At 41.2% G+C, this 19,799-nt stretch overlaps 1 protein-coding gene and 2 long non-coding RNA genes across 9 annotated transcripts in view; 2 read left to right on the forward strand and 1 right to left on the reverse strand.

Annotated features, from left to right (window-relative positions):
• Positions 1–15,647, reverse strand: part of LOC114486879 (uncharacterized) — a 30,634-nt gene extending 14,987 nt beyond the window's left edge. Inside the window, exons 1-2 of the long non-coding RNA XR_003681253.1 lie at positions 15,587–15,647; positions 1,386–1,606 (exon numbers count right to left, since the gene is read on the reverse strand). This is a non-coding gene — a long non-coding RNA (uncharacterized lncRNA). The remainder of the gene's footprint in view (positions 1–1,385; positions 1,607–15,586) is intronic.
• Positions 1–19,799, forward strand: part of KANK1 (KN motif and ankyrin repeat domains 1) — a 206,645-nt gene that overhangs the window by 139,673 nt on the left and 47,173 nt on the right. The window contains exon 1 of one of the 7 annotated variants that reach the window (XM_007129202.3): positions 7,180–7,281. The exons of the other annotated variants lie outside the window; for them this stretch is intronic. The gene's annotated coding sequence lies outside the window, so the exon portion shown is untranslated. Of the gene's footprint in view, positions 1–7,179; positions 7,282–19,799 lie in introns of those variants that run through there. 7 annotated transcript variants of the gene reach the window in all.
• LOC114486878 (uncharacterized) lies at positions 15,951–19,465 on the forward strand. The gene is made up of 3 exons (XR_003681252.2): positions 15,951–16,135; positions 16,252–16,369; positions 17,098–19,465. It is a non-coding gene; the product is annotated as an uncharacterized lncRNA (long non-coding RNA).

A 19,799-nucleotide genomic window follows, 5' to 3' on the forward strand; every position in this document is an offset into this window, starting at 1 on the left:
GTGTGTGTGTGTGTGTGTGTGTGTGTGTGTGTGTGTGTGTGTGTGTGTGTGTGTATTAGTGTGTGTCTTTGCTCAAACTAATTTATTTCTTTTTTAATAATGGATAAATAATAAGTTACCTAGATAACTAGGATTTCAAGCAATTTCTGTCCATTGAAGTTTTTTGTTGTTTTGTTTAATCTCTTAGAGAATTTGCTTTTATCTTTAAGAGTCTTTATGTACAAAAATCAGCTAGGTAAATTATTACCTAAGTTAATTCTATTGGAATGTTGAAAGATAAATGTAAAATACTGAATGCTGATGCAAGAATAATGTATACTCCTCTTGTGCTTCTTTATGAGGGATTGTTGAACGATGAAAGAGGAAATGAGTTTGAATGCTTAAAACCAATTCCTAGTATCCACTCCCAAGCAGCTTTTGTTTGTTTAAAGTAACTTTCCCAGAGGGGAATGTGCAGCAAACCAAATATATTATGAATCATAAAGACTTGTATTCTGATGGTTGCTTTGGTTATATTAGAGACCTATAGAGTTTGCATATCTATTCCAATATTGCTTATATAAGATTTTGGAGAAATTTATAGAACAAATGCTGAGAAAAGCCTCCTAAGAGACAGTATATGACAGGAGATGACAACCTGTCCAAAATGGTACTCTTTAAGTGTTCATTCCTCTTTTGAGCTATCTGCCAAATAGCAGAACATGTGAGAGCAGTAATTGTGTCTGTGGGAATTCTTGTGGAGCGCTTGAGTCCAAGGTCTTCGCTCTGCTGGCTCTGAGCACTGGGTAATGGAGAGAATGTGGGATTGGAATCAGGAGACCCATCTCCTGCATTAACCATGAATTATGGGGCAGGACTATTTCTCCATGTGTAAGACATCAGTAAGTATATCCACCTGCAGGGTTAGGACCAATGAGAGCACCAGAAATGTGCACACAAGTGCCGTGTAAGTTGTAAAACAGCAGCAGAAGGAGGAGACCTCTGCATTGGGCCCACCCAGCCCGTGTGTGGCTTTGTGTTTCAGCAATCCCAGCTGCAAGTATCCCCTCTGGAAAGATGCTATAGCTTGCCCCAAACCAAACCAAAATGAACTCAATTGTTTATTATGGAACAACTGATCTTACTCTGTTCATTCTTTTTCCTATCCTTTCTGCTGCTCAGCTTCTCAGGACTGTTATAGATTCTGCTCAGGACTGCTGTCATTAATAAAATATGAATGACAATACCTAACATTTAATGAACACTTAGTGTTACCATGGTGCCCAAGATGTTTTGCCTGCATTATCATACTTAATAGTCATAGTAATCCTAGGGGAGTATGCTGTTACCATCACCACCACCACTGTCATCCCTATATGATGGCATAGAAAAGCTCAGTAACTTACCTAAGTGAAGAAAGGAAAGTCAGGATTATTACTTGTTTCTCTAGTCGAATATTTGATAAGGGAAGAGATAGAAACATTGTGAAATTTCTTGAGAGTTGTGGGTGGGTTTCAATCCCCCCGTGATGCTATGATCTCCCTTCCCTCTCCTGCCCTCAGTTCTTCTCACACACTCAGAGGAAGGGGGCTCGAAGTTGTTGGTGCCTCGGAACGCTCTGGTATCTCTGGCAGAATCAATATATTCAAGGGTTTAGATACTTACCCCAAGTGACCCTAATTCCCTTCCCAACTTGACTTGTCCTGGAGTATCCCTTTTCCTTTGTCCCTGAAGTCTGATGATACAGTTATAACCTTTCTTCCTCACCTGGTGTCCTGCTTAACAGGTCTGGGGACTGAGTCTGAAAGTGAAGAAAAGCTCTCTGATTTGTGACTTCTGGGGTGTCAGGGTATGAATTGTTATTGCACAAAGGTGTCTGGACAATGCAAGGGAAGGTTTTTGTTTATTCTAATCACCATGACCTCTGTAAGCCTGTAAGCAAATCTGATTAGAGGCCTAGTCATACACAATTACTTTAATTTTATATATGCATATATGTGTATAAATATATGTGTGTATGTACATACACAGATACATATACATGTATACATTATGTATACGTATACATACACATACATATATATGAAACTCATTAGAGAAAATTTTATAATACACAAGTTTAGTGTTTTCCAAAAAAATAAAGCAAGAATTACTGGTAATACCACCACCCCAAAATAAATGTTTTGCTCATTTTCTATATGGCCTTTAAAATTTTTTTCTTTTTTTTTTCTTTTTTTTTTTTTTTGCGGTATGCGGGCCTCCCTCTGCTGTGGCCTCTCCCGTTGCGGAGCGCAGGCTCCGGACGCGCAGGCCCAGGGGCCATGGCTCACAGGCCCAGCCGCTCCGCGGCATGTGGGATCCTCCCAGACCAGGTAAAATTTTTTTCTTAATAATTTAATTTATTTATTAAAAAAAATTTTTATTGGAGTATAGTTGATTTACAGTATTGTTAGTTTCTGCTGTACAGCAGAGTGAATCAGTTATACATAAACATATATCAACTTTTTTTAGATTCTTTTCCCATATAGGTCATTACAGAGTTTGAGTAGAGTTCCCTGTACTCTACAATAGGTCCTTATTAGTTATCTATTTTATATCAATATATAGTAGTGTATATATGTCAGTCCCAATCTCCCAGTTTATCCCTCCCTCGCTTCCCCCCGGTAACCATAAGTTTGTTTTTTTTTATGTCCGTGACTCTATTTGTTTCCTAAATAAGTTCATTTGTACCATTTTTTAAGATTCCACATATAAGTGATATCATATGATATTTGTCTTTCTTTGTCTGACTTCACTCAGTATGACAATCTCTAGGTCCATCCATGTTGCTGCAAATGGCATTATTTCCTTCTTTAAATTTTATGCATTTCACATAGTGGAGATTATAGTTATAAAAATCTTTATTTTACATTTTCTTTTCTCACTTTGTATTACAAAAGAAATACCTGCCCATTGTTAAAAAAAAATGCCAAACTCAAACAATACAAAAGTGTATGTGAGTTATAAATAATACTTTTTGAAATGTAATTAACATAAGAACATTTACAAACCCAGATTAAGATGGGATAAAGCAAGCTTTATGGCAGCTAATGAAGGCTGGTTACTGATCTTTCCCATGAGAAAAAGTTACATTAGTTTTAAATGTGGAGTAAATTATATGTTTTTTTTTCATTTTCCAAAAATAAAGTATAATATTAAATATGCTTTTTTAAACTGTACTTCCCCTAGATGTGTTATGCCCGAAAGGGCTCTCCCTCCCTACCCCTACCCCTGAAAAATCACTGCTTTGGGCTCCGTAGAACATGAGGAGAAATCTTGTGTGACAGTGGAGTCAGAGCACTGGCAAAAGAAACACTTTCCATGGTCTTAGGAATAAAGCAGATGCAAAAGAAGACAGATGAGAAAAGTACCACCTAGTTAAACTGTGCCCTTGGCTGCAAAACAGGAATAAAGCAGATGCAAAAGAAGACAGATGAGAAAAGTACCACCTAGTTAAACTGTGCCCTTGGCTGCAAAACACACCTGAAGACTGATCATCCCATGTTCATGTCCCTGTTTAGAGTTTAAACTGGGTAAGGGACCATTCACAAGTCCTTTTATACTCTGACTTCCCCATTGAGTCCTTCAGTTAGATTGGGTAAAAGGTACTGATTTTTTTTTTTTTTGAAATATAGTTGATTTACAGTGTTGTGTTAATTTCCGCTGTATAGCAAAGTGATTCGGTTATATATACATTCTTTTTTCGTATTCTTTTCCATTATGGTTTATCACAGGATTTTAAAAAAATATGTATTTATTTATTTTGGCTGTGCCGGGTCTTAGTTGCAGCATGCAGGATCTTCGTTGAGGCATGCGGGATCTTTAGTTGCGGCGTACGGATTCCTTAGTTGCTGCATGCAGACTCTTAATTGTGGCATGTGGACTCTTAGTTGTGACATGCATGCAGGATCTAGTTTCCCAACCAGGGGTTGAACCTGGGCCCCCTGCATTAGGAGTGTGGTGTCTTACCCACTGAGCCACCAGGGAAGTCCCTATCACAAGATATTGAATATAGTTCTCTGTGCTATACTGTAGGACCTTGTTGTTTATCCATTCTATATATAATAGTTCACATCCGCTGACCCCAACCTCCCACTCCATCCCTCCCCCCACCCCCTCCCCCTTATAAGAGCAGTTAGTTAATGCTGTAATTTGTAAATTTTATTACTGTACATTTCAGACATACAAAATATGTAAAGTTTATATAAGAAGCACCCATGTACATACCATCACAGCTTAAGAAATAAACTTTAACTAGTACATGGCAAATATTACTGGGCACCTACAACGTGCCAAACATCGTTCTGGGCCCTGAGAATAGAACAGTGAACAAAACAGGCAAAAATCCCTGCTTTCAGGAATCTTACATTCTAGTAGAAGTTGAAGTCTCCTTGTGGACAGAGTATCCAGATAAAATAGAGGTCATTCTTATACTATAAAAGTATTCTTTGTTTATCTGAAATTCAAATTTAACTGGGTGTCCTGTATTTTTATTTGCTAAACCTGGCAACCTTACCTGTGACCCCTTCCAGATTGCATCTTCCTTCTTACTGGCAGCCCCCTCATTATCAATTGTTTGTGATAGTTTTATCTCTTTTTCATCAGATCCTTTATCCTACTTCTATTGACTGGTCCAGTTTTGTTTTCATTAATTTAAAATAAAACATTTTATTATGGTATTACTAAGAGTACCCCAATGTCATTTGTTAATGTAATGACTTATGAACATCATAAATTGCTCATGGCTGACTGTTCTCTTTTTTTATAGCCAAGTAGTAAGTAAATAGGGGTCATTGGTTAGATAAATGGCTGTATTTCTGAAGAATTTAGGGATAGGGACAGTCTGCTTTTCCCCCAGTTTTTGCGTCATATTGTAAACTGAGTGTACTTATCAATGCCTCTGTAAACACTAATTAATGTTGTGAAACTTTAATTAGAGCCTAGAATCTCTTTAGAAGCCAAATAACAAGTGGCTTATTTGTCAGATGAAGATAATAATACCTGTCCTACCTTCTTCACAGGATTGTTGTGAATAAAAATTAAAACAATCCTGTAAAACAATAACCGTAAAAACACAATGAAAAGTGCTGGTCAGATGTCAGGAGAAATCACCATCCTTCTTGTTTTGCTATCTCTGTTATGAGTTCCTGATCTAATAAACACCTGCTCAGGTGCCATTGTGCCAGGCTCTGTCGGATGCTGTGATGCTGGGGAAATAATTGAATTACTGTCCTTTGACAGTTAAATGAAATGGATAGATGAGCATTAGGGAGTCACTTTTTATGCTTGCCATCACCATTTTTATTTCTGTGAATACTTGCCTTTGCTAGTTTACTACAGTTTTTCCCTCTCTTGCTGTCCCCTTTCACAGCCTAAATACATGTGAATTTTTCCAGACAGATGCATACTTACTCATTGAATATACTTATTGAACTACATTAAACATTTGGTTGTCATTTTAAATTAATATAATAACTTTCATAAAATCTTGTTACCCTGGTCAGTTATTTGGCTTCAGGTTTTTTCTCCATGCTGATCTTAAATGAGGTACAAAGGCCACTGATAAGACCTGGCCAGTCAGAGAGAACCAAAGACACGTGGCCGAGCAGGCAGAAGGCTGCAGTGCAGTGCAGCCCACTCTCCGTTGTGTAAATATTTTTTCTGGGCAGGAGCATTTCTCAAACAGAACTCTGAGCCCACTGCGGTGAACCTGACAGCAGGGATTGCGTGCTGTTTGTCAAGTACAAGACCAATTTGCACCGACTGGTTTGGCTAGAGCCGACCTGGTGTTTTCTGAGACCATCTGTAAAGAATGTCACAGAGCATGGCAGAGGTGGTGTGTTCATGGTGGTGAGTCTTAGACCTGACCTCTTTGTTTGTATTACTCCAAAGACAGGGAGTAAGCTGATTAGAAACTGGGGCTGCTTTAATTCATGGGTACCCTTCTTGACCTTCCAGGGTCTCCTGATACAATCTGCAAGAGGATTAAATGAGTGTTCCTATTTGTACTTTGCATTTTCCCCTAAGTGGTGTGTTCAGTGGTTATCAGAAGAGCTGAGAGGGTAACACAGAGTTGCCTAACATAAAAACATACGTAAGAGCTAGCCAGGATTTTGATTTCTCCTCCTGTTCCATCTCCCTTCCTTATTTTCAGATGGCAAAACACGACTTGCCACCATGGCTAAGCCAGAAGATGAATATGGAAAAGTAATTTTCTTTTGTTTGAGGCATTCTGTTGACATTAAAAATCAGAAGTTTAGTGTCTATGAAGATCCGATTAAACAGATCAAGGGGAAAGTATGTGTTTAAGAAAACTACAAAAAACCCAAAAGTAGAATGATTACAAATAACATGTCCTTCCTGACAGGGGTTATTTTTTTTCTTCGTGTGAATTGTTTCATAGAGCCAAATTAACAAATGTATTCTAATACCATATATATATATAAATTATATTTGTATATTTAGTATATCATGCAGTTTCATCCTGTTATTTGATGTGTTTACTCATTGGACTTACTTAGATTATGCATTTCAACTTCAAATGAAACTTCGTTGTTAGTTATTTGAAGGCTAATTTCACACTGAAGTTTATAATTGAAATAATTTATTTTCTTATAGTGATGCTGTTTGGTAAGATAGTTAATTTTTTTAAGTAAGAAGTATTTGCATTTGAATTTCATTACTGTTAAAATGCCAAGACCACCTACAAACAGGGACCCTGGGTTTTAGAAAGTCTTGCTTGTCTGGTTAATCAGAACCCCAGAATTTGTCCTGCCCCCAAGAGGCTCTGAAGAGTCCCTCCCTTGTCAGGGCTTGCCTGTTTTATAAACTTTCAAGGCTTTGGTTTTAAGCTGTAGCCAGCTTTGCCTTGTAAGATTTTTGCTTCAAACCATGAGCGAGTCATAATGGGTTAAGCATCAGATTTCAGGGAGGCGATTAGCTCTCCAGCTAAGCCGAGGAAGGATGACTTATCTCCCAGCAAGTACCAGCTGACTTGGGTGTAGGAAGGATAGAATCCAGGCTCTTGCTAGTCCTGAGTGCTGGGCGAAGTACCCTTCAGTTGTCGATTGCTGCCCTGATACACTGTGGGTGCCAACAAAAAAGAAAAAACACAAAATAAAAGCCCAACAGGGAGATTGGCTATGTTAAGAACTTGAGCTGTTGCTATCATTAGGAGACTGCATAGTGAGGCAAAGGATTACAACAGCCCTTCCTACAAGGACTTGAATATTTTGTGCCCTGCTCACCCGCAGACTTCCCATCGTGAGTATTGACATTTGTTTCTGATTATACACTTCCCCTTTTTCTGGAAGAACTTTGGGTGGGCTAGTTGAGCCCATTAGCTTCCTTCTTCCTGTGTCCCGGAGAATTCCTGTTCATCTCCTTTGTGCAATTTCTGAGAAAGGTTTGAATGGGTTTGGAGGAAAATCAGTGACTAAAGCTCACAGTTTCTGCTTTGGGGACCTTTTCTATAAAAGGCTGTTTGATCTGGCATGAAAAATAGTTAGTATAGTTCTCAAATTCACAGAGATAATGAATTATTGTTCTTTTCTGGCAACATATTTTAAAATGGCATTGAGTGGACTTCTCTAATAAAAACCTCAAATAAGACCCAACCAGGAAATCAGACTTGATAAGATTCATTCATACAGTTGTAGAAGTTCTATCATCCAGTTGTAGAAGTTCTAAGTCAAAAAAAATCATGATTCTATCTTTCCTCCCTTGGCTGCCTTGTTAGATATTTTTGGAGTGTACTCTATTCCATATGCTTTAGGAAAAGTATGTTCATGTTTTAGAGGATAAGCCTGGTTCTGCTTTTGGGTTGCAGTTCATTATGAAGCCTGAAAACAAGAGAGGTGTTTAAAATATGCAGCCACTTACATATATAGCATTAGTGATCTCAGCTGGCAGTTCTATATGGACAAGTGATCTCACAGCTTAAAAATAAGTATGTAGCTATTCTGAGGATTTTTTAAAATAGTGACCAGATTTCTAATCCTAGTAGTTCTTGGAGCAAGCCATGGCTGAAAATTCAGATTGAATAATATTCTGTAATATTCAGAAGGCTTTTCTAACCAACAGAATGAAAAGCAGAACTACAGACATGAGGGAGAACTGGACCAAGAGAAAAAGTTATTGGATTCATGGGATTTGTTCTTATCCTGAAATTTAAATCTTTGTACTCTTACTTTGTCTTGTTTGTAACAAGCCAGATTTGAGTGGTTCGTGACATTTCTACCAGCTGGATCAGGGGTTGTGGACATGGCTACATTTCATCATATAAACCTTTATTTAAGGGAGCTGGTGCTAGAGTAATAGTTTATGGAAGCAATTTGCTATTAATAGTCACAAGTACTAACTTTATTTTAGCTCCTTTTTCTGTGATTTTATTAATTGGAACAGTTCTGTCTCCAAGGGATCTTTTGAATTTTGGACATGATCTCTGTTGGATAGAATCAAGTGATAGTCATTGGATTTTCTGAATTTAGTCTCATAGTATCTGGTTTAGTTGATAAATTCCATCAGCTTTGCAAACATTGATTCAGCTTGTCCTGCCAAATTTTCCCTTTCCTGTCCACTTTCTGAGTGCCTTTTTCTTGCATCAACTCTCTATCAGGCAAAGACAATTCAAGTGTTTCTGTACAGCAGGCACATTTAAGAGTCTCCTGAAAGGGGACTTCTGTTGTGGCGCAGTGGTTAAGAATCCACCTGCCAATGCAGGGGACACCGGTTCGAGCCCTGATCCGGGAAGATCCCACATGCCGCGGAGCAACTAAGCCCGTGCGCCGCAACTACTGAGCCTGCACTCTACAGCCCGTGAGCCACAACTACTGAGCCTGAACACCACAGCTACTGAGCCCGTGAGCCACAACTACCGAAGCCCACGCATCTAGAGCCCGTGCTCCACAACAAGAGAAGCCACCGCAATGAGAAGGCTGCGCGCCATAACGAAGAGTAGCCCCCGCTCACCGCAACTAGAGAAAGCCCGTGAGAAGCAACAAAGACCCAACACAGCCAAAAATTTAAAAAAGTCTCCTGAAAGAAAGGGGGGGAGAATATGCCAAGATTAGAAATATAAGAGAGGGAGAGAGAAGTGACATTTCTATTAATTCATAAGCCCAACTGCTTAATCTCTTTAAAACGTTAGTCATGGGCATCAGTTCTTACATTCTTCTAACTAAAACAGAAAAAAGTTCACTTTCTCTGCTCTCAGTATCCCCCTCATGTAAGACAGCGTACCCACCAGGTGACGGCTGGTTTATTTCCTTTTCCCTAGCATTTCAGATTGATAGACTGGGATTTTTTATTCAAATCAGGGCCACCCCATGGCAATGTTTTTTGAGGCAGCCCATTTGGCATGTTCCCTCCAACTGAGGACAAAGCCTGATTTGTCTTCCCATGACCTGGCAGAAGAGATAGAAGTACCTGCCGGCTTCATGCAGCATGTCCCCTAGCCAGTATTCCATCTCTTCAGGTGGTGAGTCAGCCCGATGGTATACTGACTTTTATAGCACAGCAGGGTGGAGACCTGGAAGTCCATAAGCCGGTCGGGGAGGAGGGAATGGTTTGCGTGTCAAACCATTCCAGCAATGCAGCTTACAGGAAAAAATTGCAAAATACTGAAGCCCTTTGCCGCCAGATTTTTCCATTAGCACCACACTTTACACAGCTTTCAAATCTGCCTCAGGGACAGCTGTTTGGCAATGTGAGGGGGAAAAGGTCACGTCACATCATAAGCTCTGTGGTTGGTTACCTGTCAGCCTGTCCTATAAAGAATCTCAGCAGGCCCTGAGCAATGCCTTCTAAACGCTCATTCATCACACACACACATACAAGGAGCTGTGGATTCTCCAAAGCTGGTGCTCGGAAATTATTTGGGAACTGGAAGACAGCCGCTGGAACTTACACCACCTCAGGATACTGATTTTAAATGAAGAAATCCAAGACAGAAAAGCTTCCAGAAAGGTAAAGAGGGCTTAGAGCTGGAGGCTTTTCCTCTGGGACATTGTCCCTTGGTTTTCTGTCCTCTGGACACTTTGATGATGAAAAAGTAGGCTTTCCAAATAGTGGTAAATTTAAGTGAGGGTATAGTTTTCGGACTACCAGAAAGAATGATACAAAACTCAGTAGAAATAATTCAGTTCAGTGAGTTCATTCATTCAGTAGCTCACTTTTAAAAGACTGCACAGAAATTTACTAGGCAGAGAGAGGGCAGCTGTTTCCCTTCTTTGTGGAAGGACCAACTCTGAGTTTCTGTGAAAGTTGGTCTGTCTTTGCCTTATTCTCACTGCATTGTGATTTTGTTTTGTTAAGGATGGCCGGCAAGATTAAGGGTCATTGAGCTTTCTATACTTCTGTTATTTTTTCTGTCTCTCCAAACATTTTAGCTTTCATTAACTTTAATCTCTGTCTTCTGCTCTTTACTCTGAGCCTTTGTTTTTGGCCTTATTTTGACAGAAATCATAGTCTATTTCTGTTTCTTCAGTCATAATGCCTGCAAAAATCACAGTTGGCCTTCCCAGTTCTCCATGGCTCCAGGTAGTAAGAGACCTGCTCTGTTCAAAGAGGTGTGAAAGAAGCAGGGGCTTCTCCACCATCCCAGCTGCTGCTTCCCACTCCTGCCTGCCCTGTAGGCTTTGCGCAAAGCACTGTTCTCTTTATTTGGATGTCTTTCCTATATCTGTTTATATGAGCCCTTCTTATCCTTCAAGTCCTGCTTCCTCTCTTACCACTTCCAACAAGTGTTCTCAGATACTCCCAGTGGGAATTTGCCCATTCCTCTTTTTTATTCTGGAGAGCTTTGTATTCTGTTAAATAGTTGCCATCACTTGCTTTTATTTTATTTTATTTTATTTTATTTTATTTTATTTTATTTTATTTTATTTTATTTTATTTTATTTTATTTTATTTTATTTTATTTGGTATGTGGGCCTCTCACTGTTGTGGCCTCTTCCGTTGCGGAGCACAGGCTCCGGACGCGCAGGCTCAGCGGCCACGGCTCACGGGCCCAGCCGCTCCGCGGCATGTGGGATCTTCCCGGACCGGGGCATGAACCCGTGTCCCCTGCATCGGCAGGTGGACTCTCAACCACTGCGCCACCAGGGAAGCCCGCCATCACTTGCTTTTATGTAAGAGTTGTAGTTGTGTGTCTCATTAATCTGTAATCTTTGAGGTCTTAAGAGGCAGGATTCATGTCACCTTCATCTTGGTATGCCCATTGTGGCTTGTGTAGTACCCAGCATAGCCAACAGGCTCAATGTTCAACCAACAAATGTTTGCAGCCCACCTCCTTGGTGCTGGCTTAACGCTGGGCATCTAATACAGAGCAAGACACAGGCACAGTGCCTGCTTAGGAATCTGTGGGGTTGAACTGAGCCCTGCCAGTTGCCAATCTTAAATTGTCATACTCTTGGCAATTTTCTCCCAGCCTGTTCACCTGGATACTTCCCCTGCACGAACAGGTGGCTTTCCCTCTGTCACACATACTTGGATTCTTCCTCCTCGTACCTCACATCTAAGTGGAAGTTGTAGTATATACTTTCTCTCCATCACGTGCTCTAAGGTAGGCTTAAAATGGTGTTGTCTGTTAAATGCCTTGAGTTCCAGGGAGAGGAGACCAGTTACGATGTGGTTATCCAGAGAGGAGTATTATTGGAGGCCATTTGGAAAGCTCTTTCTAGCTCCCGTGGCCTCTTTGCTCCTTTCTCCGCTTGTTAACAATCCAACCAGAGAGAGGTGGGGGAGCTCCAGTCAGTTCCTCTTGTTTATCATCTAGTCTGGTTTGGTGGACTGGTTGAACCTATGGATGAGAACCTGAGCTGGTGACCTCTAAGGTGGGAGTATGGCCATTGGTCTACCTTCCTTCTCACCCACAGTTTTTTGGGGAAGGTCTCTACAGATGTATCACCCTTTTTAGATGGGAGGAAATAAACTGTCCTTACTGCTTCATCATTTACAGCCTTTATAGTCTCTGTGGTAATCTCATTTAAAGCTTTAAATCCTTTAGTTTCATGCACCAATTCATTTTGTCATTTGGCTTTTTTAAATGTTGATTTCAAATCTCAGATGAAACTATATTGTGAGAAAGTCTTTAGTTTAAATTTAATGAAAGTAATAATCATGAGGCAACCCAGACCATAAAAAAAACCCAACGGATAGAAATTCAGTGTGACTCCAGCGTTAAACCTTAAATGTGTTGGGGAAAATGCACTTTGTTGAGCAAGGTTTAACAAAGACAGAGGATTCTTTTCTGGCCTTTTAAGATAGGCCCATCATCCATAGCATCCTCTTCCTAATTTCAGTTTCCCAGCTGGAATCTCGCACCTCCGCTGGGGCACACCCTTTTGGTGTTGATTGTGGCCTTTCCTTGGAAAATCTCCCTGATGTTAAGTTTTAGGCGCAGATCCTTCTAATCCAGGCAGGTAAAGAGGAGTGCTCTTCCAGCACCCAACGCCGTCCACACCTAACAGGGTGGGAAAGAACTGTAATCCCTTGCTGGACCTGTCCTGTCCTTCTAATCCCCTTCAAGTCCTGTCAGCCTCCTTGTGCTATGAGGGAGGTGGGTAGAGAAGGAGCCCTGGTGGTGCGGAAGGGAACTGTGCCCACTTTTCTCCGTCACTGCAGTTCCCTTAGACACCCAGGTTTTGGTGTCATATCCCATCACAAGTCTGAGAGGAGAGGATGGGTAACGTAGCGTGATAAGGTATTTGAATTCTTTAAGGGTTGAGGGGAAGTCTCAAATAATGCAGGTCCTTCATGAGCATGACAGCAGAGCATCTTGCTTTCAACCTGTCTCTTTTTAGGATGAAGACTTACAGGTAGGGTTTTTGCTATTAAGATTACCTGCAAGAGAAATGGTGGTAGGGATCCTAGGCTGTTGTTTCGGTTGTTGTCTTTGTCTTCAATTTGTTTCACCAAGGACTCTAGCAATTTTAAGTGAGAAGAAAAAAAAAGTTGGCCACATGGAAAATGGGAAAAGGAAAGGGATGGAAACAGGAATGAAATTGGATCCCAAATGGATACCATGAAGTCCTTGCTTGGTGTCATACTGAGACCTGGGAGCGTGTTCAGTTTGACCAACCCAAGGTTTTGTTTTAATTTGAATTAATTGCCAAGATTTTTTACATTAGATAATTTCATATAAAAATACCAATTTCTGGAAAAAAAAAAAACCAATTTCTGCAGCTTATCTTGAAAAGTCAAAAGATCTGGATCACTGGATGTGTACTTCCACAGGGCCACAGTCATCTGGAGAGGATGGGTGCCTTCTGGTCGCCCCCAAATCCCTCTGAAGCCCTTCCTTTCCATCATTAACCTGGACTCTGAAGGTAGTTGAACTTGTGATCTGAACCTTGAGGCTACTTGAATTGCTTAAGGGGCTGCCCCCAGTTTGGCTGTCAGCTTCCTTTAAGCCAAGATGAAGAACACACTTAAGAGTTGCAGAGTTTGCTTGGTTTAGAGCTGAGGTTCTCATCCCTGGCTGTGGCAGAGACTCATCTGGGAAGCTTCTAAAGATGGCTGATGCCCCTGTCCCCACCACAAGAGATTCTGATTCATTGGGGTGGGGATGGGGGGACGAGTCAGCAGAAGGGTGGCTACTGATAGGCTTGGTTGCCATCTCACAGTGCTGCAGCCACCGTCCAGGGAAGGACCGTTGGGGCACTCTCTGCCAGCCTGGTGGTCACAGAAGCCTTTGCCTACAGCCCATTTCCCCTCTCACAAGGAGTCACCTTTCCTGGCTACTCCCCACCTGTCTGAGGAAAGGTCTTGAGCACATCTTCATCCTCCCAGATCTCATTTGGTGGCTTCTTCTGTACATAAATTAAGGAAGAGTAGAGGCAGAGAGGTGTGTCTTTCTCCCGACAGTGGGAACCATTGTGGCTGACACTGTCCAGTCAGAAGAAGCTCCTATTTTTAATTCTTCTCCCATCTCGACTTTTGTCATCCTTGATAAAGGACTAGACATTTACTTGCATACAGTGACTTTTTCTGTTAGACCTTGCCTTCATAGAAGCACACAGACAAAATAATGACTTTCAACCTTTTTATAGAATAAACTGTATTCATATTTATAAAATAAAAATGTAGGGGCTTCCCTGGTGGTGCAGTGGTTGCGCGTCCGCCTGCCGATGCAGGGGAACCGGTTTCGCGCCCCGGTCTGGGAGGATCCCGCGTGCCGCGGAGCGGCTGGGCCCGTGGGCCATGGCCGCTGGGCCTTCGCGTCCGGAGCCTGTGCTCCGCAACGGGAGAGGCCACAACAGAGGGAGGCCCGCATACCACAAAAAAAATAAAATTAAAAAAAATATTAAAAAATAAAAATAAAAATGTAGCAGAATTTTTTTCCAGGATTAAGGAACACTACATTCAGATGCTTTCCTCAGTTTAATTCTTAAGAACGAGTCTTTTGATATTGATACTTAGTTTGGAATATAATAATGTGACTAAATAATACCAGAATTTTCTCAGAAGTACAGAGGAGAAAATTTCTCTCTTAAAAGCAAAATGATAAAACAAGCCTAAGGAAATTTTTTGATTGATGGATGTTTTCTAAAACTGGATTGTGGGGATGGATGCACAATGGTATACATTAACTAAAACTCATCAAACTGTACACTTAAAACGGGTGAATTTTATGGTACATAAATATCTCCAAAAAGTTTTTTTTAAGTCCAAAAACATGGAAAAAATTGATCTAACTCAAATCTCTTATCTAATGTGGTGTCGTTGGGTAAAATAACTTGGAAGTTTTTGGATCCTATATTTCAAAGTGTATGGCACTTGAAGCTTTGTTCTTTATTAGTTTGTTATTTCTCTTTGAATCAGTTTATTTGGCGTAAAACAAGCCCAAATGAATTCCACGTCATCTTAAAAAGTTTGATCTTTGTAGCTTCATGCAGGAAAATGTCTGTTTCAAAGATAGTCACTTTTAAAGCACTCAGACATCAGGTGTGGAGCCAAGGATGGAATGAGAACATAAGTGGAGTGAGGTAGGGTGTTTGCCAGCACTAAGGTGGACCAGTTAGACTCTGCAAATCCAGGGGTTCTTGTAAAACTCTGCCTCTCTCCACATAGCTGTCCCGTTTTGAATTTTACAAAACAGGCCATTTAGAGTCATCCTGAATCTTTGTTAATCTCTGTTTTACTGTTTAGAACTAGCTTTTCTTACTTGCCCTGTAGAAGAGTTCAATTAAACTTTATTCCACTAGTGTCAGTCACATTTACCCAATACACTTAGGCACAAGTGAAGAACAGATTTAAAAGAACCCTATTTTCCTTCTTTTTTTTTAGGTGGTGATTTTAAACCATTAGAGGGACATCTCATTCTTAGTAAACGTTTAAAACAGAAACAAAATGTCGCTCAAAAATGTTATCCCCCTAAAACAGAATGCACTTGTTTGGGAACTACTTCTGTGTCTTTGAAAGTCACATGATCTAATTGGAATAAAATGTTTAAGGAACTATGAAAAAAAAAAAGCTTTGGGACTGTGGTTTACAAATGGGAGTGTTTTTAGCCTTCAAATTACATGTTGCATTAAATAAGAATAAACCAAGAAAAGAAATCACTCACCTCAAGCCAAGCCTGGGTTCAGCATAACACTGAATCATTTCCTTCATAGAACAGCCCTGCGCTATGGCTCAGATTGTGACAGGAAGCTTTTCTCAGCACTGGAGGGTTTGGGGGAGGGACTAAGTCAGCAGGAAGAATAAGGACACATTTGCCGCCTTTCAGTCTGTGTTCTTCCTAGAATTAGCAGATTTATAGCTGTATTTCTAGGTTAGCATTTCATGTGTCTGAAGGATACGGCACAGTTTGTTTGAAAAATTGGAAGGGGCATGGGAGAGGTCTGTCTTTACCTCTGGGTTAAGATCCTTGCTAGCTGTTTCGTTCATTGGTAGTTTTTGCTGTCTCACTGACGCCGAGAGTCCTGAAATTAAACCCCGTGGCCAGCAGGCTGTGAGTTGGTCAGGAAATTCCAAATGGGTATAAATAAATGCTCTGCAGCAGCTCCTGGGCTCTTTGCCTGCTAACGTGTGCAGGCCCTTTAATGCAAGGGAAGTGGGCCTGAGACTTGGCTTCCTGCTTGCTGAAAATTACAGTTATTTTGTTTCTGGGTGGGTAAGTAAGAAAGCCCAAAAAAAGAAAAATAGAGGAGAGTGTGACGTTTGGATGGGGGTTGGTGAAATATAAACTCAAGCTCTGTATGTTATAAAAAATATTTGCTTTTCTTACAGCCTGGAAAGAATAACTCAGTCCTGGATTTTTGGTTCAGTGACAGTTTCAGCTTTAGCCCGTGGCTCTAACATAAGATGTCATTGTCGTGGGAGTGAGAGGTTGTATGTATATGTTAAGGTCTGAGTTTTTGAGTTTATGGCTTACTTAAATCCCAGAATTTCCTTTCTTGTTGGTAAATCCATTTTTGGTCATTTGTTTTCAGCTCTGTTTTTCTAATAGGGAGCTGCTCAGTGTGCCTTAAAGCCGGTTTCTTTTTCTTATGTAAATACTGTAAAACAAAATAAGGGCTGGGATTCATATAATTACTTTAGCCCCCACCCCCCAAAAAAGAAAAAAAGAACAAAACTGTAATGCTTTGTTAGAAAAGCCTTTCTGTTCCTAAGTCCTAGCTTGTGCTTCTTCTCTGCTTTTCACAAAATTACTCTTTGGCACATTTCCTATGTATGCTTAGAGCAACGTGTTATTTTTGAAGAAAGTTTGGAAAACAGCATTTAGTCCCCAAGCTATGTCCCATCTGTGCGTGCATGACAAATTTAGGCTCTAGTTCAGCAGTAAGTCTTTAAATTAGACAGTGGACATTAGAAGGCAGCACTTGCTGAGGCTGGTGAGAACAAGTACTGAAGTGCCCGTGGTATCTTGACTATTATGAGACAGATTTTGGGTAGAGTCGCTGCATCTTCTAGTTGGCACTGAACACTGGAGAAGAGGGCCATTATGTGACCCTCCCGGCCTCTGTAATGTCACGTCCTCCTTACTACAGTGTGTCCTTTATTAATGCATCGCCCATTCCATTCCCAGGAACTGTAACCCTTTCCACTTTCTTCCCTCTCACCGCTCACCTGCAGCCTGACTTCTGGACTCCTAAGGCCTGCCCAGGACGGGACTGATGATACAGCAAAAGGAAGCTGCATTTGGGGATTGTTAAGTTGTGCCCCTTGTTACCATGCAGCTGGAAAGTGCTGCCCAATGGAGTGGGCAGAGAGCAAGGCCCCGGGTTCTGTATGAGTTCATCTGGTCTGACAACTGCTGTAATTAATTTCTTCCTTCACTTGCTCACATAGCATGCGATGTTATGGAATTTTGTGTGAAGTATAGTGAAAGGGTCATGGTCTGGAAGCAACCTTTGGAAATCATCGAGTTCCACCAGTCCCCTCATTTTATGCGTACAGAGCTTGTCGCTGAGTGTGCAGTTCCAGACCCTTGTTGCCCATTGCTTGTCTGTGAACTAGGAAGTATTTATAGCTCCTGTACTTGTTTTATGAAAAAATTATACCGCCCCCTGCCCCCAAGTTTAGGCAAGCCATTCTGGATGACTGCATGGAAATACAGTCAGTGGTTCTAAGGCACACGTCTCTGCACAGTGTGTTAAAGAATGCTCTACTCTTAAGATTTCAGTAGAGATAGAAGAATAAGATTGTTGATAAAAATTAGTGCCTACCTTTGTCCTCTTATTGTGAGAAGAAAATATCTTAACTTGGTCTTAATATACTTTTAAAGATTGGGGAAGTCTTTCTGCTTTTACGTTTTGTTTTATTTTACTTCCTTCCTATGTATAATTGATGCTGGATTAGGGCTCCCTGTGTACCTAACCAGCACCCACACTCCACTCCCCTGAGCCCCCTAGTGTGTGCACACATACACATGAACATCCTCTGCAGGGCCCAGCCAGCATCTCCCTCAGCCAGCAGAAACCGATTTAGATGTTTAGCAAACTCGATTTTGAAAAGCATCACAAATACCTTCAAACCCTAGCTTTGTGGGTTAGGGGGAGAAAAAGCAGGGTGGAGGGAGAGGAGTTCTGGACTATCTGGATGCCAGGGCTATGTGCTTCACCAAACAACAGAGGGTGGTCCAATAATAGTAAATAATAATAGTAGTCGTCTGCCGACATAGCTCTAAGTATGCCACAAAAACACTGTGAGGCAGGTCTCTTATTTTCCCAGTTATACAGCTGGAACAGAATCTTCACTTGCCAACGGCTGGAGAGTGGCAGCGGCAGGATTCGAACCCAGGCAGTCTGGTCCCAGAGTGCCTGATTTTAATCACTACAGCTCTTCCTCCACCATACTTAACTAACTGGCACATGCCTAGACATGGGGTTTTTCATTTCACCAAATACCGAGCATGCTGTGTGCCAAGCACCATGCTATGCACTGAAAGAAAGGTAGAAAAATACTGCTTGGTTCCTGCCCCACAGCACACCTACAGTCTGGTGGGGGAAGACAGGCATGTGCCTGGCAGTCACAACACAGGTCAGTACGTATTAGCAAAGAGTTCTAGGAGAATGGAGGGGAGAAGGTGACCAGGTCTTTCCAGGGCAGAGCAGTTAGGGATAAGGGAAGACTCTACAAAGGATGGGATATTCGGGTTGGGCCCCTAAGGTGAAAGCAGCTAATTCTGACAGATGGAAGAAGCTGGGGAAGGGCGTGCCAGGTAGAGGGAACAGAGTGAGCAAAGGCAGGTAGGCTTAAAGTTGCTTGGTTGGTTGAGGTTTGGAGTGGGGTAGTGGGCGGAGGGAGGAAACTGGGAAGTGCTGGATTGGGGCAAAGTTGTTGAAGACTTTGAATGCGACAGGAAGGAACTTATGGACTTTTATTTTCTATAATGGGGCTCCTGGCAACCAATCTGCAAAATTAATATTTGAGAAGCTCTATAAGTTTCCAGGGATACCTCAAACCAATGTAAAATTCCTCAAAGAGTATGTAATATAGGAGAGCCAGAGACATTAGGCTTGATAAAAAACAGGCTGCTGAATTTGCATATGAGCAACAGCAGAGCGTTGGCTGTGCTCCCTGGTGACTCACACTGACTGCTGTCATGTACCCCGAAGATACTGGAGGCACAAGTAGACGAGGTTATTATCATCTATATCTATATAATTTATTTTGAAATAATTTCAAACTTAGAGAAAATTTATAAAAGAACTCTCATGCCTTCTTCATCCAGATTCAGATTCCCCAGTGGTTAATATTTTGCCACATTTGCTGTCTCTTTTTGCATGTATGTATGTGCTTGTGTGTGTATGTGTGTATGTAGACATGCATTTGTCATATCTCTTTAATCGCCTTCAATCTGAAACAGTTCTTAGCCTTTCTTTTCTTTGATGACCTTGACAGTTTAAAAAATATATATATGGAATCTAAAAAAAAATGGTACTGATGAACCTAGTTTCAGGGCAGGAATAAAGATGTAGACATAGAGGATAGACTTGAGGACACGGGGTGGGAGTGGGAAGCTGGGGCAAAGTGAGAGAGTGGCATGGACCTATATACACTACCAAATGTAAAATAGATAGTGGGAAGCAGCCGCATAGCACAGGGAGATCAGCTTGGTGCTTTGCGGTGACCTAGAGGGGTGGGATAGGGAGGGTGGGAGGGAGACGCAAGAGGAAGGGGATTTCTGTGCATTAATTTTGTATCCTGCTACTTTACCAAATTCATTGATTAGCTCTAGTAGTTTTCTGGTAGCGTCTTTAGGATTCTCTATGTATAGTATCATGTCATCTGCAAACAGTGACAGTTTTACTTCTTCTTTTCCGATTTGGATT

The sequence above is a fragment of the Physeter macrocephalus genome, chromosome 9 (assembly GCF_002837175.3).
Source record: "Physeter macrocephalus isolate SW-GA chromosome 9, ASM283717v5, whole genome shotgun sequence".
In the NCBI taxonomy this organism is placed as follows: domain Eukaryota; kingdom Metazoa; phylum Chordata; class Mammalia; order Artiodactyla; family Physeteridae; genus Physeter; species Physeter macrocephalus.